The following is a 25318-nucleotide window of genomic DNA, read 5'->3' on the forward strand; positions in this document are numbered from 1 at the left end:
GGCTGTTATCACGGCCACAGTGAAGCTATCTGTGTGTGACTCTGTAAGGATAAGTCGAGGAGTTGTTCCGTTCTTACAGACCTACACTCTAGGGAGATTCCAGTTCTGCCCAATTCTATATACACCTTGTAGTTTGTCATACACTAGGCAATTTCTGCTGGTCACATTGTGGTGTTAAATAAACAGGGCTTGACTGAATCCAACAGTGTCCTGAAGTGTAGAGACATTCCAATTCTCCACAGTCCTCTATACACCTTGTACCTTGTTTTAAAGTACCAGAGAGTTGGTGGAAATTTGGGTACATTTTTCCAAAAAATGAGGAAGTGTGGTGGAAGAGTCACTGGTAATGATGGTGTTGGTGTTAGATCTGCTGGTAGTGGCATAAGCAAAATAGCACCTAATGCAGGAGGTGTTGAGGCTGCGTCATCGTCTGGCTCCACAAGGCCTCGAAGGCTCCCTTTTCTCTGTGTAGGTAAACCGCTTCTAAAGCCGGAGCTTCATGAACAAGTTTTGGCTTGCATTGCTGACTCAGCCTCCAGCTCTATCGCCTACTCTTCTGAAGTTTTAAAAAATAAAAGCACTGAGTCGTCATTGGAGGCTCATGGTCATGAACCACACCTTTCCTTGTGTCCTTCACCCCTACCAAAATTGAAGGATGCGGCAGGCCACACTACAGATTACTCCATGGAGCTGCTTTCACATACCATGCCTGGGTTATCAAGTCAAATCGTGAATTACCCAGGCAAAGATGAATCTGACATGGAGTGCAATGATGCACAGCCACTGATAGATGATTCTGCTGGTACATTTACTCAGAGCACTACATTGTCCTCGCTGTGTACTGAGACAGAATCTGATCCAGATGAAACTCAGGTGCCTCTTCCCGCATACTATACCACCATACATGGTGCCACAGAGGAAGGTGCACATGACATTGAAGAGGAGGTGATGGATGACCCAGTTGTTGTCCCAGATTGGCATCCATTGGGGCTAGAGTGTGCCACTGCCAATAGCTCAGAAGAGGACGAGGAGCATCCGCAGAGGGCATCGACATGGCAACAGTTGTTATCTGGCAGGCCCGGAGCAGTCCAAAAACGGGTTACAAAAACCCAAAAAATTGCTGGACAACTTGGCCAGATGGTCCAAATAGCACAGCGTGCAAGGCCTCAAACTGTTTTCCCTAGTAGGAAGAGTGCAGTGTGGCACTTTTTTGAACAAAATCCTAATGATCAGGCAAAGGTTATCTGTAAGAAGTGCGTAAAGACCTTTAGCCGAGGGAAAATTCTGAGAAATTTGAATACCAGTTGCATGCTAAGACATTTAACCACCATGCACTTGCAAGCGTGGACGGACTACCAAAACTCACGTACCACATGTGCTGCTGCTCCCAAAGAAGGTAGTCAGCAACGCAACATTGTTTCCCCCACTGTAAGTCCACCGGTTAGCACACCGTCAGCAGCAAATGTTGAGTTGTCATTGCAAGGGCTAATCAGTCAGGGAATCACACTGTTATTGCAACGAAAGATTGAATCTAGGCCATAAGAAAGAACACCAACTCCATCACCATCATCAACCCTCTCTCAGTCCGCCATGTCCACCGCTAGTTCCACCATATGCAGCTCTCAAGTCCAGCTCACCCTTACAGAGACTATGAGTAGGACAAAAAAGTACTCATCCTCTCATCCGCGTACACTGTGTTTGAACGCCCACATTGACAAACTAATCTCGTTGTAGATGATGCCCTATCGGTTGGTTGAAAGCGCAGCTTTCCGCGAACTAATGGCCTACGTAGTACCACGCTATCAACTACCCAGTCGCCACTTCTTTTCTCGCAAAGCCATCCCAGCCCTCCACCTTCATGTGAAAGACTGCATTGTCCATGCACTCAAGCAGTCAGTGAGTGGAAAGGTGCACCTCACAACTGATGCATGGTCCAGTAGGCATGGCCAGGGCCGTTACGTGCCCATCACTGCGCACTGGGTTAATGTGGTGTATGCAGGGTCCACAGGGAACAGCGGTGGTGGAACAGTGCTGCCTAGCCCAAGGTATAGGAAACAGTTGGCTGTAGGCGTTCGGCCCTCCTCCTCCTCGAAAGCTGGTCCACAGAGCGCAGTCGCAAGAGCACTGCATCCGCAGCTGACAATGTTGCAAACGAGGTGTCCCCCTATCGATCAGCTAGTGGAAAGCGTCAGCAGGCTGTGTTGCAGATGATGTGTTTGGGCGACAGACACACCGCGGAGGTACTGGCCGACTACTTTCAGCGACAAACTGACTGGGCAGTCTACATCTTGAGGCAGGCAAGGTAGTTAGTGATAACAACCGGAATTTTGTGGCAGCCATAGCCCTTTCAAAACTCAGACACATACCTTGCTTGACTCACACCTTCAAACTGGTGGTGCAGTGCTTCCTCACTAATTATTCGGAGTTAACAGGCCTGCTCCAGAAGGTTCGAAGACTGTGCTCGCACATCCGCCGGTCGCCGATACACTCCAGTCGAATGCATAAGCTGCAGCGATTGATCCACCTTCCCAAGCACCGCCTAATTATCGACGCTGCAACAAGGTGGAACTCCACCCTGCACATGGTTGAGCGGCTGTGCGAACAAAGGCAGGCCGTAATGCATTTGTGGGAGGATACCCGGGCAGGCACTTTGAGGGCAGACATGGAGTTGACAGGTGTGCAGTGGTCGAAGCTGAAAGACCTCTGTAAAGTCCTTCAGTGTTTTGAGGAATGCACACGGCTGGTAAGCGCAGACGACACCTTCATAAGCATGAGGATCCCACTTATGCATCTGCTCATGCAAACTGTGACGCACATTAAGGAGCAGGCGTCTGCAGCCAAGGTTGATGAGGAGGAAGACGAGAAGTGAAGCCTTGATGACAGTCAGCCATTGTCTGGTCAGGGAACTGTCGTGGACGAGGTGGAGGAAGAAGAGGAAGAGGAGGAAGATGATGGGGATAATTATTTAGGGAAGGAGGATGCTTCTCGTGGGGCAAGAGAAAATATTGGCTTTGCAAGGTCTGGTACTGGGTTTGAGCGTGATTGGAGGGATGTGGATTTGCCTGAAAGTGCTCCTCCACCCAGCACTCGCAGTGCATCATTGACACCTGGAACATTGACCCACATGTGGCCACATTGAGGCCATTCCTGATATGTCTGTGTTCAGACCTGGTTGGCCTTCATCTGCACTTGCTTCATCTGGCTTCATGGGAGCGATCCAGTAATGTTCAGGTACAGTTTGCACTTGATGTGGTCATGCTCTAAGTGTATTTAGGAGGCCGTAATGGCACAGCATTTATTAAAAATATATAGAGTAGGACCCCCCATATGAGATTGCCTTGGCGCGGCGGGGTGGCTCAATTGAATTGATCAATTTTTTTGCTAAATATCTCATTTTTGAATACAGCTAGACATTATGTGCATATGCACTCCAATTTATGCGTTCTAACCTTAAGCAGTGCTGGCTTCCCCCCCTATTTTCTTGTTGTTGGTTTGTGGCTCACCACCACTGTTGCCGTGCACGCTTGGTTATGTCCGCCATAATTTTTCTGTGTTCATTGTGATGGATTAGGCTGCTGTGCACACACACGGCAGCCCCACCCTGCCCCAAGCTTTATTTAATTGTGCACCTGTGTCTGGACCAACATCGCCCTTCATCTATGTTTGCTGGTCAGGCAATGTGTGGAGGCCATTCCTGATATGTCTGTGTTCAGACCTGGTTGGCCTTCATCTGCACTTGCTTCATCTGGCTTCATGGGAGCGATCCAGTAATGTTCAGGTACAGTTTGCACTTGATGTGGTCATGCTCTAAGTGTATTTAGGAGGCCGTAATGGCACAGCATTTATTAAAAATATATAGAGTTGGACCACCCATATGAGATTGCCTTGGCGCGGCGGGGTGGCTCAATTGAATTGATCAAATTTTTTGGCTAAATATCTCATTTTTGAATACAGCTAGACATTATGTGCATATGCACTCCAATTTATGCGTTCTAACCTTAAGCAGTGCTGGCTTCCCCCCCTATTTTCATGTCAGATTATGCCTTGCAGATCCTAAAAAGGGACTCCCGCATTGCCCAAATGATGAACGATGATGACTACTGGTTGGCCAGCATCCTGGATCCACGCTATAAAGGCAAATTCCAAAACATCATGCCACAGGAGAACCTTGACCTAATATTGGCTAATAAACAAGCTACTCTGGTAAACCGGTTGGTTGAGGCATTCCCAGCACACAGCAGCGGTGAAGGTTCTCACACAAGCCGTAGGGGCCGGGTGCAACTTGGAACAGGTGTTCGTGGTGCACACATCAGAAGTGGCGTTGGAGACAGGGGTTTCATGACCATGCTGTGGATGGATTTTTCAAGTCCCGCTCACACGACTGGTAATACTGCATCAATTGAAAGTGACAGGAGACAGCACTTGTCAAGTATGGTTACAAACTACTTTTCCTCCCATATCGATGTTCTCCCTCACAGGTTATTCCCATTTGACTATTGGGCAGTTAAACTGGACACCTGGCCTGAATTGGCACAATATACCTTACAGGAGCTCGCATGCCCAGCTGCAAGTATGCTATCGGAAAGAGTCTTCAGTGCTGCTGGATCAATACTGACAGAAAAAAGGACCCGTCTGTCGACCCAATATGTGGATGATCTAACCTTCATTAAAATGAACCATGCATGGGTTTCCAAGGATTTTGTCCCACCTTACCCTGATGACACATAGGTTGCCAGAAAAATTGCTTTCTTTGGTCCGCCTGTTCCTGGGACTTGACCAATTTCGCCTTTAGCAGCAGGTGAATGTCCCACATCAACATATGGCATTTTGTAAACCTCCCTAACAGGGCAGCCTCCTCCCCCTGGGCCGGGGTCACCACCGAGCGCATGCAACCGTGCGAGTGCCGTTGCCCTGGACAGGTGGGTGGGCTGACTCGTGGGCTCGGGACTGACACAGGGTCCCTCATAGTGCAATCAAGTGTCTCTGATGGTGGGGGTGCACACCCGCCATCAGACACACCACCGTACTATGAGGGGCCCAGTGCCAGTGCTGACCTCCACGAGTGGGCCCCCCTTGCTTGGGCAGGGCCCCAGCATTTGCAATGTTTTCCTCTCCCTGCTCCTCCGCTGTGTAGTCTGGGCTGTCAAATCCATCACTGGGACTGCCACTTCAAATTTGGTGAACTGATACAAGATGATGGTTAAGACGTAGCTATGCCCTGTCCCGCTGGCCGGGATCTAGCTTCAGATGATCAATGGCTTCCATTTCTTATGGACGTCGACTTACAATGAGATGCAGTGGTGGTTTCTCATCAGCTTTAACAGTTTTCCTACCCACAGACGTGTGACATTCCAGCGCACATTTTTAAATGTGCCCTCCCTCTCATGCCAATCCAATTGAATCGCCTACAGCCTGTGGCTTCTGTGTTTTGCACTCCAAAGTTACGTGAGAGATCATGATAGGCAATGAGCATCATGTTTACATCTGTCGCTGTGATCAAAATTGGATGGATATGAGTAACGGTGATGGGATCAACGGTGCTGCAATACAGCAACACTTTCTTCACAAAGAAAGGTTTTTGCTGTGTCCACACACTAATTATTTGAGGGTCAGCATCGCCTCTGAGAATTGTGACGGAAGTTGTTCCCGTGAATAGTAATTTGTAGATTTCTGCAATCACTAGACTTTAGGTCAATAATTGTATGCATCTCATTTCCTATTGCAGAGAGTCTGGGCTGTCTTACTGAGACAGAAATATAAATGAAGATTTAAAAATACCACCAAAAGTGTATCATGGTGTACGCTTGAAATACATTTCCTTTTTTCTAATTTTTAGATTGTTATGTAATCCATGCAGAGAACATGGAGATTTTAAATGTTTAAACTATGCTCTATATAACTGCTATCCAGTGATAATGTACCGTATCTCAACTTTGTACAATCTGGTCAAATCCATACTGGGCCTGAGACCGTCTGAGCCTGCCTCTTGATTGATACACATAGGTTTTTAATGTGTAAACTAGGCAACATATATACGTGTTATCCGTTGTAACTGTACCCTTTATCAACTTTCTCGAATCTTGTAGAATCCATACTGGGCCTGAGAACGGCTGCAGAGCTGTTAAGCAAGCTACAGCACCTGTGGTTTGGACACGTAATGTTTTGCATTTTTTCTGGAATGGCGGTTAGGCCGAAATCAGGAATTGCTGTTGACCTGCACTTACTGGGAAATCATCGTTTGCGGAGAATAATTGGAATCCCAGATCCCCATCACTGACGGTGTTCAGCGGGTTATCTGAACCTGTAAGCGACAAAAGCTGGTCCTTTCAGTGTAGCGCGCATGTAGCCCCGGACATGGAAGGCCATGATAACCCTGTTATTACTCGATCGCGCATGCCATAGCCTCGCGTATCCCTCTAGTAAGCTTTACGCGTACCGCGGGGGCATGCCGGAGTCTCGTTCTTTAACGTAATAAAGCGGACAAATCGCTAGCACAACTACTAACGGACAAACCACACCACACACAGAATCGACAAAGCTTTCAATGTGTGCATCTTTTTGTGAAGTGGCATGGTTGTGGTTTCCCCGGTGGAGTCCAATTAAGCCGCAGGCTCCACTCCTGGTGGTGCCCTATTGGACATTCCTTTAAGGTTCAGCTTTGCATCCATACTGCCCCTAGAAACAAACTCTTTGCCTTCATGGACGCTGTTTTGAGGTTCGTGGGAATAATGCCGCCCGATCGCCAGTTGCCATAATTTATTGGTGGGAAGAACAACGGTATATGATCGTGTTCATTTTCAGATTTTGGTTTTCTTTTTTACATTTTTATTCCAGCCTTTCTTGACTTCATAAGGGCATGACAAGCCTATATCTGTGTCTCCTCCACCTCCTCCTTTTACTCCTCCACCTCTTTTGTAAGTGTAGTTGCCCTTTTCCATATGTTATTTTTGTCTTCTGAGCATTTTGTCGGCTTTGGGACACCTTTTAAGGTATTTTGTAATTGTTTTCTATGTGTTTGTGTTTGCCTGCCATTGTTTTCAGTGTGAGATTGACAATTATCCTTTGACTGAATAGAGCTGTACGCTTCTGATACAGTGCCATATATGTGATGTTATTTTGTGTCTATTTTGTGCTAAATTTGGAAGTTTGGTGGAAGAGGCCGCGGACGTGGGCATGGGGGGGCCAGCTGGTGCTGATGGTGGTGGTGGTGCATCTGCTGGTAGTGGCAAAAACACAATAGCAGCTAAGGCAGGAGGTGTTGAGCCTGCGTCATGGTCTGTCTACGGAACGCCTGGAAGGCTACTGTTATGAGCGGTGGAACGCACTAAATAAAATTAAAATAAAGTGCGTTCACCGCTCGGGGTCCACCGTGCGGTAGATGACAAAACCGCTGCTGAAAGAGGCAGGGCACTCAGGCAGAGATGTGCACAGGACTTTAGCTGCAGTCAGTGCACTAAAGCAGACTCTGTTATATGCACAGAACTGCCAACAAAACATAAATACCGCTGATTCTGTTTAGGGTCACAGACTTCAGCGATGTGGACACGGTATTAAAGCTCACAGAAATAGCCTTAAACACCAGGACTATCCCCTCTAGACCTACCGTAAAACTTAAGGTATGAGGTGTCGCAACTGCGAACACCCGGGAGGCTGCAACCGCAGCACGGCGTGAACAGAGCCGCAAGCAAGGCGCTGCAAGGACGCTGGCGCAATGCAGGACGCTTAGCTGCTGCAAAAGGTATGGCTGGACCGCACTGGCGCTAGCGCTGCTACAGGCGGCTGCCCAATCACTCACACAATCGCAATATCAGAGGGAAGGGGTTTCATAATAAGTCATCCACCAGTCCAAGCATCCATTACCATACACACAGCAGCAGTATGAAAATACTAGCGCATGGCGGAACGGCCATGCGCACTTTTTCTAGCGTTCGGGACCTGCCGAAAATCTCCAGAGCCCTGAGCATACCCAATGGAATCAGGAACAGGACCTGAGCACCTGACTCCTGAAGTCCAATGGGAGCTCATCCCATGAGCATGCTCAGAAGAAGGGACGAAGGACTTTGCCTCTGGTGGCAAATGTGAGGATCTGTGTTCCGGCATAGGTATTGTAGGAACCAGATTCCTAACATTACCCCCATCCTAGGGCCCCCCCTCCCTGAAGCCTCCGACCCACCAGCCTGTGCCCGGCAATGGCACAGACCTCAGACTCGCCAAACAGCGAACCTGATGACCTAGTAGGTGAAACTGAAAACCGGGACATATGGATGGTATCAGCGGAGGTCAGGTCACCAGGTCTCAGGAGGGATACCCTGTTGACAATAGGAGCGGAAGGTTTAGGAGACCGCCGCCGTGTATCGACGGCCGTCACCACCCTCCATTCGGGGAGACTGTCCCGAGCACATAACGTGCATGCCCGAATGAATTTTTTGAAGTCTCGAGCTTTATGGGGCCACCAATACGCTCCAGCCAAGGTGTATATGAGCCGACATGTTTTATAAAAAAAAAAGCCATTTTATAAAAATAAAGTGAACTTTACTGTTGGAACTGGTGAAACATATATACAGCAGGCATCAGGTACAAAGTTTCTTTTCACATCTTCGGTTTTACACAGAGGCACAGGCATGGCGGTCACATGTGACAGCATCACAACATTTCAGCAATAAAACATAGGTGACTAGACATAGGTTACACCCCCATTACTAACCCTATAGTGAAATGTAATAAAGACAAGCAGCCCCATACTATGATGTTCCCAACTCCAAACTTCACTGTTGGTATGGTGATTTTGGGGTGATATGTAGTCCCTTTTGACCTCCAAACATGGTGTGCATTATGGCATCCAAAGAGTTCAATTTTGGTCTCATCTAGGCAGACTATATTGTCTCAGTATTTCACAGGCTTGTCTAAATGTTGTGGAGGAAACTTTAAACATGCCTGAACATGCTTTTTATTCAGCAATGGAGTCTTGTGTGGTGAGCGTGCATAGAGGCCATGGAGGTTCAGTGCATTACTTATTATTTTATTTAAAACTAGCTGAAGTGCCCGGCGCTGCCCGGGCATAGTAACTAACTGTGGCTAGTTATAGCAAATTATAATTATCCTCCATCACATAGTCCCGTGCCCATATACCCATCATGCATATCCACGATCCCATAGTCGAGTGCCCATATACCCATTATACATCCTTCATCTAATAGTCCCATGCCCATATACCCATCATACATATCCTCCATCCCATAGTCCCATGCATATATACCCATCATACATATCCTCCATCCCATAGTCCCGTGCCCATATACCAATCATACATATCCGCCATCCCATAGTCCCGTGCCCATATACCAATCATGCATATCCTCCATCCCATAGTCAACCATTATAACATCATAATGAGAGGCGGCAGGTCTTGCAACCTATGATGACATCAGCGTCGCCATGGCAACCACTATGACATCATAATGAGGGGCGTGGCTTGACGGGCACACACTTTTTCCCCAGTATGTAGATAGGGGCAAAATTGTTTGGTGAATTGGAACGCGCGGGGTTAAATTTTCGCCTCACAACATAGCTTAGGACGCTCTCGGGGTCCAGACGTGTGACTATGCCAAATTTTGTGGCTGTAGCTGCGACGGTGCGGATGCCTATCCTGGACATACACACATACACATACATACACACATACATACACACTTTGAGCTTTATATATTAGATAATTGTATCTGCTGATTCAAGTCCATTTTGTAGTTTTCCACTGCTCTTGAACAACTCTTCTGATAATTCTTTCCACTACTCTGAAATCCTGCAAGGAGCACCTGATCTTACCTGGTTTATAGTGAAATTATCTACTTTCCATTTACAGATCATGACCTCAAAAGTGTTCACTGGAGCATTCAGTAGTTTAGGAAGTCATCCGTCACCAATGCCATCAGTAGGTTTTGCAACAATAAGGTTGAGAAGGTCTTGAGACAGCTCACTTGTTTTACCCATTATGAGCTATTTCTTGTGTGGCACCTTGGTAATGAGACACCTTTTTTTAGGCAATCAGTTGAACCAGCTGATATTATTTTTCACTAGCAGGATTGCTTTTTAATTACCAATAGATTTTAGCTGGTGTCGTGGCTTTCCATGGCTTTTAGCACCTCTCTTTCTTCCTGTGTTCAATATTTTTTTCTGTGTCATTTTTACATTCTTACACATAATTTATGGACATCTGTGGTTTGATCTCTTTGCCTTTGTGGGTTCAATGGGTTGTTAACTACAAATATGACAAATATGTGTTTAGAAATATGTTTACTTAGAAAATGGTGATGTATTCAATACTTATTTTATGCGCTGTATGTATACACATACACACACCTCTTTAGATGATAAATCACACATAGCATTTGTAACATACTAAGTGAACAAGGTCCATTACAACACACTTTTATGAATCCCTATAAAGGCAGCAAAGGAACGAAAGAGGATAGTAATATAAGTATAAATCAACATAATAATTTTGAACTTTCGAAAAGATTGTGCAAAAATCCTGCACTGTGTTCCTCTACAGCCCCAGGTTTATATATATTACTGTCATCTTTAGGGCTCATACTCACTTGTGAGAGACTCGTACCATTCTCATGCGAGTATCTCGCATGAAAACCTGGCACTGCCACCGGCACTCGGACAGGAGCGTGCGGCTACGTGTATTTCTATGCCGCCGCCGCACGCTCCAGTGCCAGTGCTGGCGGCAGTGCCAGGTTTTCATGCCAGAGGCTCTCACGAGAATGGTGCGAGTCTCTCACAAGTGAGTATGAGCCCTTATACTGTTTTTTCTGCGGTTAGTAATTTTCTCCCCATCTAATTGTATATTTCCCGATGGACTTACAAGGTGACAAGTTCTAGGAATCCACTTCTATTCACATACTGGAGGTCTCTACATTACATTAAGTATGGCCGAAACAGCCTCAATTTGCATGTAAAAATGGAGGGAAATTGCTGTAAAAGGTAGGAATAATTTTTCAGGTAACATCAAACTATTAGACTGGTATATTGCATTGGTCATTGCAATACAGTGATTCCAATCTGAGAGTAAATTGATCCAGCAGTTGTTAATAGGTAGCAAGATGTGTAGCTGATCCTATGGCCGGGGTCACACTAACCGACGAAAAATACAGTCCGTAGTTTACATGCGTAATACGGATGAATGACCCCTAAATAGTGCTCCGTAGGTCATCCGTAAGCAAGGTGTGGTCGCGTATTTTGCGCATGTCAGCATCCGTATGTAATCCGTATGGCATCCGTATGCAATCCGTATGGTGAGATTTTCTCGCAGCCTTGCAAAATGGACATTTAACGGTTTTAAGGCCTGCTAACTATTTAAATCATTAGCCTGCACCCTATTTATTGCCTCAGGAACAGGTGGCTGCCTCCATTCTGTCCATTTGTGACCTTGCATTCACTAGGTGTGTTGCTGTTGTATGTGCAACATGGCAAACAGTCTGAGTTTCAACACAACTGAGCAGGTTCTCTTCAACTGGCTTTTGTCACGCCGCTTTGGCCAACCATACCCAGTGATAGTGGATCCGCGGAGGAGGAGACGCATGTGGGTCCATCCACTTTTGAGGCAACGACTCACAAGAGGTCATTTTCACCGCCTCTATTCTTCTGTGCGGGAGCATCCTGTCAAATTCTACCAATACTGTCGCATGAGCCTTGCAACATTTGATCGACTCTTGGAGACAGTGCGCCCTGGGATAACCTTTCAGGACACAAGGATGCGCAAAGCTATATCTGCAGAGGAGCGACTTCTACTCACAATACGGTATGTACTCCACAACCACATTCTCTACGTTCATAATGTGTGGGCCAAAGTATGTATTTTTGGCTTATTGGACTAAGATTAATGCCCTCATCTTAGTCCACATATGTTTCAACTTACAGACCAGAATGTTATGTGTAATATGTACTGAATATCACTTAGTAATTGGGCAAACAAAGATGTGTGTGTTATTCGCTCTGAATTCCTAACACGTTTTGTATGTATGTACCTGGTGTTTTTGTAATTTGGGCATTCTAGAATCTTCCTTTTCTGTTGTTCTTCAGCTTCCTGTCCACTGGCCTTTCTTATGCCGCCCTCCACCATGAGTTTCTCATTGGAAGATCTACCATTTCAGGCATAGTCAGGTCAACGTGTATTGAAATCTGGACAAGACTCCATCAACTCGTCATGCCCGAGCCCAGGATGGAAGACTGGTTGAGGATATCAAGGGACTTTGAGGAGGAATGCCAGTTTCCTAATTGTATTGGGGCTCTTGATGGCAAACATATCCGGGTGCGTAAGCCGCCAAACTCTGGCTCCCAATTCTTCAATTATAAACAATACTTTTCTGTTGTATTGTTGGCTCTGGCAGACCCTAAATACAAGTTTATAATTGTTGACATTGGGGCCTATGGAAGGACGGGAGACTCTCGAGTCTTCAATACTTCCATTATGGCTCGGCGGCTACGCACCAACCAGCTGGATCTACCACCACCACGCCAGCTACCAGGCTCCATTCCAGAATCAGTCCCTTATGTCCTTGTGGCAGATGAGGCGTTTCAGTTAACACGCAATGTCATGAGGCCATATCCCCGGCGCAACCTTGACCACAGGCGCAGAGTTTTTAACTTGCGCCTATCACGTGCTCGGCGACTGGTGAAGTGTTCCTTTGGCATTCTTTATGCCAAATGGCGGGTACTCCAGTCTGCCATTCAGCTGAGTGAGCAAAATGTAAATGAAGTAGTGAAAGCCTGTGCGGTTCTTCATAACTTCACCAGGATACATGATTGTTCCTCCTCTGCTGGTGTTGTGCGTAGGCCGGACAATGTGCATAGGGTGAGACCACCTATCAACCTTCAACGTAGACCGCTCTCTGGGCTCAAAGTGCGTGATATTTACACTAATTACATTATATCACCTGAGGGGGAAACTTCTTGGCAAGAGCATGCTGGATCTATGTTATAATGTTTGCTTTTATGTGTGTCTAAATATATATATTTCTACCCCTTCTGATTCTATGTCTGTTTAGTGTCATTGGTAAGCGTATGTTAGTATGCTGATACGGTTTTTGATAATTGAGACAGAGACGTAAATTGTAGTAGACAAATTTTTACTTTTGCCTTTTTTTTGTTTCTTTTTTTAAAGGCTAACATATTTGTGCCATATGATAACTGGGGCAATGGGCCAAATTGCCCTTTTTGCAGATGTGATCATTTTTGAAGTATAAAATTTGCACACATTTCCAAAACAAACAGAATGTTATAACAAACTTGCTACATTAGACATTTTGAATCCAAAGGAAAAAAGATGTGTTCTCCATCAACAAAATTATAGAAAAAAGATAAAACTCACATTTCTTAGGAATGTTTGATAATCATATTAATAAGCCACCATGACAGCCAAGGCTACCTTACGCGTTTCTGACACATATTACATGTCTGTAAAAAGACTATATTTCACCAAGCTATACTGGGAAAGTCAAAGGATCAAAACAGACTACTCACTTGATAATGCCGAGAAAAGGCGTGCTGCCCTTATTCAAGTAGTCACTGTTTTGCCTGCTAAATATATTCCAGAATCAAGGCGAACAGCCTCAAGAACATCACGCTCTCTCTATGTATTATCAAGTGAGTAGTCTGTTTTGATCCTTTGACTTTCCCAGTATAGCTTGGTGAAATATAGTCTTTTTTACAGACATGTAATATGTGTCAGAAACGCGTAAGGTAGCCTTGGCTGTCATGGTGGTTTATTAATATGATTATCAAACATTCCTAAGAAATGTGAGTTTTAGGCTTTTTATCTAAAATTGGTGATGGAAACCACCTCTTTTTTCCTTTGGATAGGGATTTTGAGCACCAGTTGAACCACAATGGGCATCTCCTGGCATCAGACCGCTTATGGACACTGATGCACAGTATGCGTAAACAATTTGCATGTTTTTATGCTGTTATAAATTGGGGAAAGTTGGGGAAGGAGAAGGCGGAAGAGCAGCCTGTGGTTGCTGCTGGCTACTTTGAGCAACATCGCCCTGTGTGGGGGCATACTGTTGCCCATGATGTGGGTAGTGTCCTTCCTCATGTGATTGTTGGGGGTACTGGCCAGAGTAATAATGATAAGGGGCATCTTGGTGGCTCTGGTACCCACCAATATAGCCATGTCATCCCCAACCAGGTTGGGACCAGCCTCCAGCACTGCATGGGAAAAAGTGGCCATATTGGTGGGGTTGGCTAGAGGCAGACATATGTTGCTGCTGCTGTGAAGGTTGGGTAGGAGGAGGAAGGGGGTTAGGTGTAGGCCCACCTATTTGAGTATCTTCAGACCCTTCTTGAGCAAGCATCTGTGTGGGTGGTCTCATGCGCATTAGATTTCGGGGGGAATGCTGCCACCTCTCCAGATATTCAAACAGCTCATATGGGGTATTCTGGGGTGTGCTTGCATCAAGCAGGATCTGAAAACATCCTCGAATACGGAGCCTCACCTCACGGGAAAGGGCACGGAGATAAAAGGCCAGGCTACGTGAATATGCCTCCTCTCCATCATCTGTATTCACTCTAGCCAGATAATTTAGACCCCTGTGTCCACATTGGTCCTGGTATCTTGTGCAGGGATCTGGCGCCTTCTTCGTCCTCGCTGGGATGTTCCAGCAGGCTGTGGGGAGCCCCGGATCTGGGCAGTTGGGCTGCTGCTCATGTTGCCCTGCTCCTCCAGTATGGGTGATGTTGCAGCAGCAGACTGTCCTGGTGGTGTGGTTTGGGGCACAGGCAATGGGTTCTCCTGAGATGATTCTTCACCCATGCTTCTTGTAGGGGGAGAAGATGGGCCAGCCACCTCATCCCCTACAGGGTCAATTATGGGCTCTGTATCTGAGCCCGTTCCTCTATCCGTAAGTTTGGAATGAGTTCTGTTATGAAAGAGAACAGAGCCAAAAATACATTAATATTTTTGGCCCTGTAAAGTATCTGTGTATTGTGGTGTGAGGTATCTACTTACGGTCTCAGATCCAGAATAGGGGTGAGGAAGGAGAGGTGGTCATAATAAATGTATTTTCTTTTGACGTAGCCCGCATCACCACTCCTGGACCACTGCTGACGTTCCCGCCTGTACTGATCGCGGATGCTGCGCCAGCGTCTCATCACATCTTCCACTGCAATGTGACAGGAAATATTATCAATTTTACATATCTGATCGGTCACATTTGCTACCAGTAGTCTAGGCATGTGGCCTTCTGGGGTGTGCTTTCTACCCAGGGTGGCATATCTAATTGGGCCATCCAGGCCAGATATACAGGGTCAGAATAGTTCACGTATCAAGTAACTACACTTAATAACTTGGTTGGCTAAGAGGATGAGGAGCTTGTGGCCTGAGCAAAATTACGGCAGTGTCAAACCACGTGTCACATCCAAATCTACCCGCCTCATAAGGAAAAAAGTAGAAGCACAGGAAGGGGGGGCTGATTCTGTATGCATTTTATGATGTGAGGTAATTTTAATCATTTTTTGGCCTTGTACTTACTCAGTTTCTGCTGCTCCTCACGTGGGCGATCACCAAAATCATGGAACATCTGCCGACATATGCGCCTCCATGACGCCTCCTTTCTTGCCCGGTTGGCATAATGGGCATCACGTTGGTCCCAGAGTTCGGGACGCTCCTGCATCAGTACAATGAGCATCTCCACATTTAGGAAATATGGCGCCATGACGCTGCTGTACTCCGTGGAGGCGTACTTCCTGGATGTCTGGAGCGGTTTTTGAGCTCATTTGCATGTCTAGGCTTCCTGATGATGGATTGGCCCATTTCCTGTCACCAGCCAAAAGACCTGCGTATTTCTCGCAAGTCACATGTGTGGTCCGTGTGTAAACCGTATTTTTTGCGCACCCATAGACTTGCATTGGCGTATTACGGGCGCATGCTGCGATTGGCACGGACCGTAGAATACGGCCGAGAAATATACGGCTGTTGGGAGCAAACCCATAGAGAATCATTGGTCCGTGTGTAATGCGTGCTTTTAACGCCTCTCACTCGTCCGTATTCCTCTCTAGTGTGACCCCGGCCTATTACTGAGGATGGCGGGTGGAAACCAAATAGCATTGCACTCATTTCATTGGAAGAAGTATGCTCATAAGACATACTGATAGGGAACTTAGATTGTGATTCCCATCGAGGACAGCGATGATAATGTGTGCAAACTGTAAAGCGCTGCGGTATATGTTACCGCTATATAAAAATAAAGATTATTTATTATAAGATGAAATGGTCTTTAAATAGGTCAAAAGTTAAACATGACATTTCCTTTGTATTTTAGGCAAAAAAAAGTTGTCATTTTTTTTACATTTTAAAATGACAAAAAGGAAAATGGTTAAATGCAAAAGTTTGGACACCCTTGGAGCTTTGTGTGCTCAGATAACTTTGACCAAGGTTCGGACATTAATTGGCCTGTAAGAGTGCTGCTTGCTCACTATCATCATTAGGAAAGACCAGGTGATGCAAATTTCACAGCTTTATAAAAACCCAGCCTCCTCTAACGCTTTCCCAAAAAAACAGCAGCCATGGGTTTTACTAAGCAGCTGCCTAGCACTCTGAAAATGAAAATAGTGGAGGCCCACAAAGCAGGAGGCTACAAGAAGATAACAAAGCGTTTTCAAGTCGCCCTTTCCTCAGTTTGAAATGTAATTAAGAAATGAAAGTTAATATGAGCAGTGGAGGTAAAGATAAGGCCAGGAAGACCAAGCAATATTTGAGTAAGAACTGCTCATAGGATTTCTGAAGACACTTGCACAAATATGGCCTTCAGGGAGGCGGCTTCCTCAGTGGCTGCTGAAAGCAGGCAGTGAGGAAGCCTGTGCAGCGGCTGTCAGATCGCTGATCTGACACAGCGCTGTTCTAAATGTCAGATCATCGATCTGACACTTCACAGTAATGTCCCCCCTGGGGCAAAGCAATAAAGTGAAAAAAAAGTGGAAAAATAATTTAAAAAAAAATCCCAAAATAAATTAAAAAAAAAAATATTTCCTAATAAATTCATTTTTTGGAAATAAAAAAAAAAACAATAAAAGTACACATAATTAGTATCGTCGCGTCTGAAACAACCCCTCCTATAAAACTGTCCCACTAGTTAACCCCTTTAGTGAACCCCTTAAAAAATAAAAATAAATAACAAAGCAACAAAAATGCGTTATCATCATATCGCTGAACAAAAAGTGCAATAACGCACGATCAAAAAGACGCATATAAATAATCATGGAACCGCTGAAAACGTCATCTTGTCCTGCAAAAAATTAGCCACCATACAGCATCATCAGCGAAAAAATAAAAAAGTTATAGCTCGCAGAATAAAGTGATGCAAAAATAATTCTTTTTGATATAAAATACTTTTCATTGCATAAAAGCAACAAAACATAAAAAAATGACATAAGTGAGGTATCGCTGTAATCGTACTGACCCGAAGAATAAAACCGCTTTATCTATTTTACCACACGCGGAACAGTGTAAACGCACCCCCCAAAAGAAATTCTTGAAATGCTGGTTTTTGTTCATTCTGCGTCCCAAAAATCGGGATAAAAAGCGATCAAAAAATGTAAGGTGCCTGAAAATGGCACCAATAAAAACGTCAACTCGTCCCGCAAAAAATAAGACCTCACATAACTCTGTGGGTCAAAATATGGAAAAATTATAGCCCTCAAAATGTGGTGATACAAAAACTATTTTTACAATAAAAGGTGTCTTTTAGCGTATGACAGCTGCCAAACATAAAAACCGACATAAATAGTAATTCAAACCCCCCGTTATCACCCCCTTAGTTAGGGAAAAATAATAAAATTAAAAATAAGTATTAGGGTTAGGGTCTGGGCTAGGTTTGGAGTTAAGGATAGGGTTAGGGTTATGGTTAGGGCTGAGATAGGGTTAGAGGTGTGTTGGGGTTAGGGTTGGAGTTAGAATTGGGGGGGTTTCCACTGTTTGGGCACATCAGGTGGTCTCAAAACGCAACATGGCGTCTGATATCAATTGCAGCCAATTCTGCATTGAGAAAGTCAAATGGTGCTCCTTCCCTTCCAAGTTCTGCCATGTGCCCAAACAGTGGTTTACCCCCACCAATGGAGTATCAGCCTACTCAGGATAAACTTCTGTGAAGTACTTGTTGGTTCAAAGTGCTCACAACACATCAAGATAAGTTCCTTTGGGGGTCTAGATTCCAAAATGGGATCACTTGTGGGGGGTTTCAACAGTTTAGGCTTATCAGGGGCTCTCCAAACGCGACATGACAGTCGCAGACCATTCAATCAAAGCCTACATTCCAAACATCACTACCTCCCTTCCAAGCCTCTATGTGTGCCCATACAGTAGATTTCTCCCACATATTGGGTATCAGCGTGCTCAGGACAAATTGAACAACAATGTATGGGGTCCAATTTCTCCTGTTACCCTTGGGAAAATAAAAAAATTGGGGACTAAAAGATCATTTTTGTGGAAAAAATATGATTTTTATTATTTTCACACCAAGGCGTCATAAACGTCTGTGAAGCCCTTAGGGGTTCAATGTGCTCACCACACATCTAGATAAGTTCCTTGGGGGTCCAGTTTCCAAAATGGTGTCATTTCTGTGGGGTTTCCACTGGTTAGGCACATCAGGGGCTTTCCAAACGCGACATGGCGTCCAATCTCAATTCCAGCCAAAAAAGTCAAATGGCGCTGCTTACCCTTGGTAAAATTAAAATTGGGAGTGAAAAGATCATTTTTGTGGAAAAACTATGATTTTTTAATTTTACGGCTGTATCATATAAACTTCTGTGAAGCCCTTGGGGGTTTAAAGTTCTCACCACACATCTAGATAAGTTCCTTGGGGGGTCTAGTTTCCAAAATGGGTCACTTGTGGGGGTTTCCACTGTTTATGCACACCAGGGGCTCTCCAATCGTGACATGGCGTCCGATCTGAATTCCAGCCAAGTTTGCATTGAAAAAGTCCTTCCCTTCTCTGAGCTCTGTCATGCACCGAAACAGTGGTTTCCCCCCACATATCAGGTATTATCGTACTCAGAACAAATTGCACAATAACGTTTGCAGTTCAATTTCTCCTGTTACCCTTGGTAAAATAAAAAAAAATTGGACCTGTAGTAATTTTTTTGTGAAAAAAAAGTTAAATGTTCATTTTTTTTAACAATCAAAAAATTCCTGTGAAGCACTTGAAGGGTTAATAAATTTCTTTAATGTGGTTTTGCGCACCTTGAGGGGTGCAGTTTTTAGAATGGTGTCACTTTTGGGTATTTCTTATCATATAGACCCCTCAAAGTGACTTCAAATGTGATGTGGTCCCTAAAAATAAAATGGTGTTGTAAAAATGAGAAATCGCTGGTCAACTTTTAACCGTTATAACTTCCTAACAAAAAATATTTTGGTTCCCAAATTGTGCTGATGTAAAGTAAACATGTGGGAAATTTAATTTATTAAATTTTTTGTGTGCCATATCTCTGTGATTTAAGGGCATAAAAATTCAAATTTGGAAAATGGCAACATTTTCAAAATTTTTGCCAAATTTCTGTTTTTTTCACAAATAAACGCAAGTTATATGAATGAAATTTTACCACTAACATGAAGGACAATATGTCACGAGAAAACAGTGTCAGAGTCACCGGGATCCATGGAAGCGTTCCAGAGTTATTACCTCATAAAGAGACAGTGGTCAGAATTGTAAAAATTGGCCCGGTCATTAACGTGCAAACCACCCTTGGGGGTAAAGGGGTTAAGCATGTGCGTGGATCAATCAAGCTGTGGGGTTGTGTTGCAGCCAATGGCATGGGAAAGATTTTACAAGTAAAGGGATGAATGGATTCAATGAAATTTCAACAAATTCTTAATGGAAACATTACACCATCTGTAAAAAGGATGAAGTTAAAAGGGGATGGCTTCTACAAATGGATAATGATCCTAAACACATGTCAGAATCCAAAATAGACTATCTCAAAAGGCAGAAGCTGAAAGTTTTACAATGACCCTCACAGCACACTGATCTGAACATTATTGAAAATCTGTGGCAAGACCTCAAAATAGCAGTGCATGCAAGACGATCCAGAAATCTCACAAAGCTGGAAGAATTTTCCAAGGAAAAATTTTGTAATTTTTAAAATGTAAATGATGAAAATATATATTTTTTTAACTAACATGCAAAGAAAATATGTCATGTGTAACTTTAGGCCTTTTACAGATCATTTCCTCTTCAACTTACTTAACTGCTCCCTATAACAGTAATTTTGACCAGTAGTGCCCAAACTTTTATATTCCAAAGTATATGAATTGGGCTATGCTCCAGAACTCTCTCCATAGAAGTACATTAAACATGTGACATACATGTAGATTGCATGTCAAGAAAGGGATTTATTGCTTTTAAGCACAACACTACTTGTACCCTAGTTTACATGTGTGCAATAAAAAGGGATGATCAGCAGCCATGTGTAATGGTAATGACTATGCAAAGTAGTCCAGTGCTATGTATATTCTGCTGTATTGTAATGATCCATAAAAGAAATCTCAAATATACATGATATATGCTGACTTCATTAATTTCTTTATTTAAGTTATTAAATTTGGCCCTGATGATGATGGGTCCTTGACTCCAGAAGAGTCATCCTTTAACAAGAGAGGAAAAACCCCCAGTGGAGGAAACCTCTAGGGAACCAAGGTTAAAGGAGTGCCCTTCCCTTGGGCTGTGGATAGGTGAGAACAGAGACCGAGCCCGGAATCTGCCTCTTCTTACAGCCGTTACCTCACCTGTGTCGTGGGTACACTTGGCTGCTGAAAGTCTGGTAAATGTCTATGACTGGATGAGAGCAGTCCAAGTCTGGAATCTGCCTCTTCATGCAGCAAGTAAGTCACTCTTCTGTGAGCATGCCTGACTGTGGAAAGTCCGGTAAATGTCATATCAATAAGTGAGAGCAGTCCAAGCCTGGAATCTGCCTCTTCATGCAGCAAGTAAGTCACTTGTCTGTGAACACATCTGACTGTGGAAAGTCAAGTAACTGTCATATCCATAGGTGAGAGCAGTCCAAGCCTGGAATCTGCCTATTCATGTAGCAAGTAAGTCACTTGTCTGTGAACACGCCTGACTGTGGAAAGTCCGGTAAGTGTCATATCCATAGGTGAGAGCAGTCCAAGCCTGGAATCTGCCTCTTCATGTAGCAAGTGAGTCACTTGTCTGTGAACACATCTGACTGTGGAAAGTCCGGTAAGTGTTATATCCATAGGTGAGAGCAGTCCAAGCCTGGAATCTGCCTCTTTATGCAGCAAGTAAGTCACTTGTCTGTGAACACGTCTGACTGTGGAAAGTCCAGTAAGTGTCATATCTATAGGTGAGAGCAGTCCAAGCCTGGAATCTGCCTCTTCATATAGCAGGTAAGTCACTTATCATTGAGCATGCCTGACTGTGGAAAGTCCGGTAAATGTCATATCCATAGGTGAGAGCAGTCCAAGCCTGGAATCTGCCTCTTTATGCAGCAGGTAATTCACTTGTCCGTGAACACACCTGACTGCGGAAAGTCCAGTAAATGTCACATCCATGGGTGAAAGTAGAGACCGATCCCGGAATCTACCCCGTTGTGCAGCAGGTAAGTCTCTTGTCCGTGAATATGTCTGGCTGCAGAAAAACTGGTAAGTGTCATATCCATGGGTGAATGCAGAGACCAATCCTGGAATCTGTGTCTGTTTTGCTTCATCACTGGTTGCCTGATCCTCACATGGTAGCCACCATGTAAAGGAGTTGTAGTGGAGTTGTCCCCTCCTGCTGGATTCCTTTTCAAAATAAAGAAAATAGAATTAAGCACTGTAGATAAAGCACTGAAGAAATTACAAACTCATTTCTTTACTGTATCAAGTGTAATCATCCAAATAATGGGACAGGGCAGCAATAGTTACATCCTGTGGCCTCCTGGAATGCTGTGATGAAGCATTGCACGTCAACCATTTAACAAGAGACAGTATTTGCAGAACACGTACACTGCACCTTAAATGCCATGAAATCTCCCCTATTAGTGGCTGTAATAATTCCTCACCCAAGACCCCAGTCTTTTAATCAATGAACCTATTCCCATCACAATGGTGGGAACATGTTTCGTGGCTTAACAAATGCCGCCGATCATCATGAATTTGATGAGCTGAGGCTGCCACGCCACCCAACCAGCCCAAGCTCTGGCACTTTTTCAGAACTGGGTGAAAATGACGTAAGAATGCCAAAAGCCACAATATTTTAGCGCAGCCTGTAGTTTCACCAAAATGTTGTGACATTTCAAAGCTTTTTAATGTCAGAATACTGGGGTAAATGAGTTGATAAATCAGGACCCTAAATCCTTTTGAAATAAATCTAAGATGATCTTCTGATAAACTTTGAGCTGAGATAGTAAAACACTTACTTCTTTTTATAGAATCCTTCTTTGTTTTGGAAATATCTCATTTGACGTCCAGGTTGTGAGGACTCGGAATCATATATATAAACATATCGATCATCCGATTCTTGAAAGGAAACATTTTTCCCTTTGCTTTTATTTTTCATGGGATTTCTTCCTTTTAGAATAGACGGAGGTGTCTGTCTGTAGCCATCTAAGTCCGGATTAATCTTGGACTCTTTCACCTCCACTATACCGGCCTTGTGCAGCATTGTAATGTCTCCAGATGTACAGAAAATGTCAGATTCTCCTGTAACGCAAAATATTGAAATTAGATTTAATAAAATACAAAATTCTATGTGATTAAGATTATTAACACTTACAGGTTATTATAACTTCTAAATAGTATATTAGACTGAGAAAAGAGGGACCCAATCCCCAGAGAAAAGCTCCTGCAATTCAGAGAAAGCAAAGCTTAAAGAGCCACCCGGGGACTAAAGTGAGACCTGACTGGCCCAACGCTGCAACCAGTCGGCTTCCCCCTGCGCCGCTGCACTTGCTGGACAGGTCTACTCTAATGAAAGATATGGGAGAGTCCTGTCAGTCAAGGAGATGCCAGCTTGGGACAGCACCAGATTTGTCATGTCTCTCCATGTGGTCACTGGTCAGCTCTGCAAAATATGTTTTCTACAGATATCTGATATTATCACCCCTAGAATGATACATTGAATTATGACAACAGACGGGCTGAGTCTCTATAGCTATCAATATATTAACGGCTCGTTCACTGACAAGTTCCTATAGAAGACCATTTTTTAATTTATATATTAGGTTGTTTTTCTATTAAATCTATTTCACGAATGCTCGGAGAACTTACTGTCAGAGGAGGTGACCTCATCCTCATATGGGCTCATATCGATTATTACATCAGGGGGTCCAGGCACTGAGATCTTGTTGCCTGTGAGGATGTCTCTCTGTTCATTCCCGGGTCCATGAAGCAAATCACTAATGGTAATTGGTATGTTGTCCTCACGTTTTCCTGTAACACAGAACATAAAAATCAACATTTCTAAAATAAAAGCTTCCATCATGCTTCTCGGGAATGCCCTGAGAACGTACTGTCAGAGGAGGTGACCTCATCCTCATATGGGCTCATGTCGATTATTACATCAGGGGGTCCAGGCACTGAGATCTTGTTGCCTGTGAGGACATCTCTCTGTTCATTCCCGGGTCCATGAAGCAAATCACTAATGGTAATTGGTTTGTAGTCCTCACGTTTTCCTGTAACACAGAACATAGAAATCAACATTTCTAAAATAAAAGCTTCCATCATGCTTCTCGTGAATGCCCTGAGAACTTACTGTTAGAGGAGGTGACCTCATCCTCTTCTGCGCTCATATCGATTATTACATCAGGGGGTCCAGGCACTGAGATCTTGTTGCCTGTGAGGACGTCTCTCTGTTCATTCCCGGGTCCATGAAGCAAATCACTAATGGTAATTGGTTTGTAGTCCTCACATTTTCCTGTAACACAGAACATAGAAATCAACATTTCTAAAATAAAAGCTTCCATCATGCTTCTCGTGAATGCCCTGAGAACTTACTGTCAGAGGAGGTGACCTCATCCTCTTCTGCGCTCATATCGATTATTACATCAGGGGGTCCAGGCACTGAGATCTTGTTGCCTGTGAGGACATCTCTCTGTTCATTCCCGGGTCCATGAAGCAAATCACTAATGGTAATTGGTATGTAGTCCTCACGTTTTCCTGTAACACAGAACATAGAAATCAACATTTCTAAAATAAAAGCTTCCATCATGCTTCTCGGGAATGCCCTGAGAACTTACTGTTAGAGGAGGTGACCTCATCCTCTTCTGCGCTCATATCGATTATTACATCAGGGGGTCCAGGCACTGAGATCTTGTTGCCTGTGAGGACATCTCTCTGTTCATTCCCGGGTCCATGAAGCAAATCACTAATGGTAATTGGTTTGTAGTCCTCACGTTTTCCTGTAACACAGAACATAGAAATCAACATTTCTAAAATAAAAGCTTCCATCATGCTTCTCGTGAATGCCCTGAGAACTTACTGTTAGAGGAGGTGACCTCATCCTCTTCTGCGCTCATATCGATTATTACATCAGGGGGTCCAGGCACTGAGATCTTGTTGCCTGTGAGGACGTCTCTCTGTTCATTCCCGGGTCCATGAGGCGAATCATCAATGGTAATTGTGATGTAGTCCTCACGTTTTCCTGTAACAGAACATAGAAATCAACATTTCTAAAATAAAAGCTTCCATCATGCTTCTCGTGAATGCCCTGAGAACTTACTGTTAGAGGAGGTGACCTCATCCTCTTCTGCGCTCATATCGATTATTACATCAGGGGGTCCAGGCACTGAGATCTTGTTGCCTGTGAGGACGTCTCTCTGTTCATTCCCGGGTCCATGAGGCGAATCATCAATGGTAATTGTGATGTAGTCCTCACCTTTTTTCTGTAACAGAACATAGAAATCAACATTTCTAAAATAAAAGCTTCCATCATGTTTCTCCTCTATGTCTAGGGCTATCACAATGTCTTTCTTATGTGTGGAATGGAAGTTGCTTTCTCATTATAAGTATATGGAACCTCACACTGAGTCTCATAGGAAACCACTACCACAACTACACATAAGACATTTTGTGAGCCGACGAATCTGAATTGCGGTCATATGGTTCAGAAGACGACTAGAATGGCGCTGGTGCTATTTTGAATATTGCGCTTAGATCCTGCATTGCGCTGTCCCCTTTATAGTCCCAATCCTCGGGGTATTACATGAAAATGTAAAGTATCTAGTAATATCAGCCGTATTCATCTATATATCGCTATAACAGTAAGGATTCTAACACCATCTTTTGGGATTATGACCCTTTAGTATTTTATCTATTGGAGATAAC

Source organism: Dendrobates tinctorius, unplaced genomic scaffold (genome assembly GCF_039654945.1).
Source record: "Dendrobates tinctorius isolate UK_male_01 unplaced genomic scaffold, ASM3965494v1 ptg000023l, whole genome shotgun sequence".
Classification (NCBI taxonomy): Eukaryota; Metazoa; Chordata; class Amphibia; order Anura; family Dendrobatidae; genus Dendrobates; species Dendrobates tinctorius.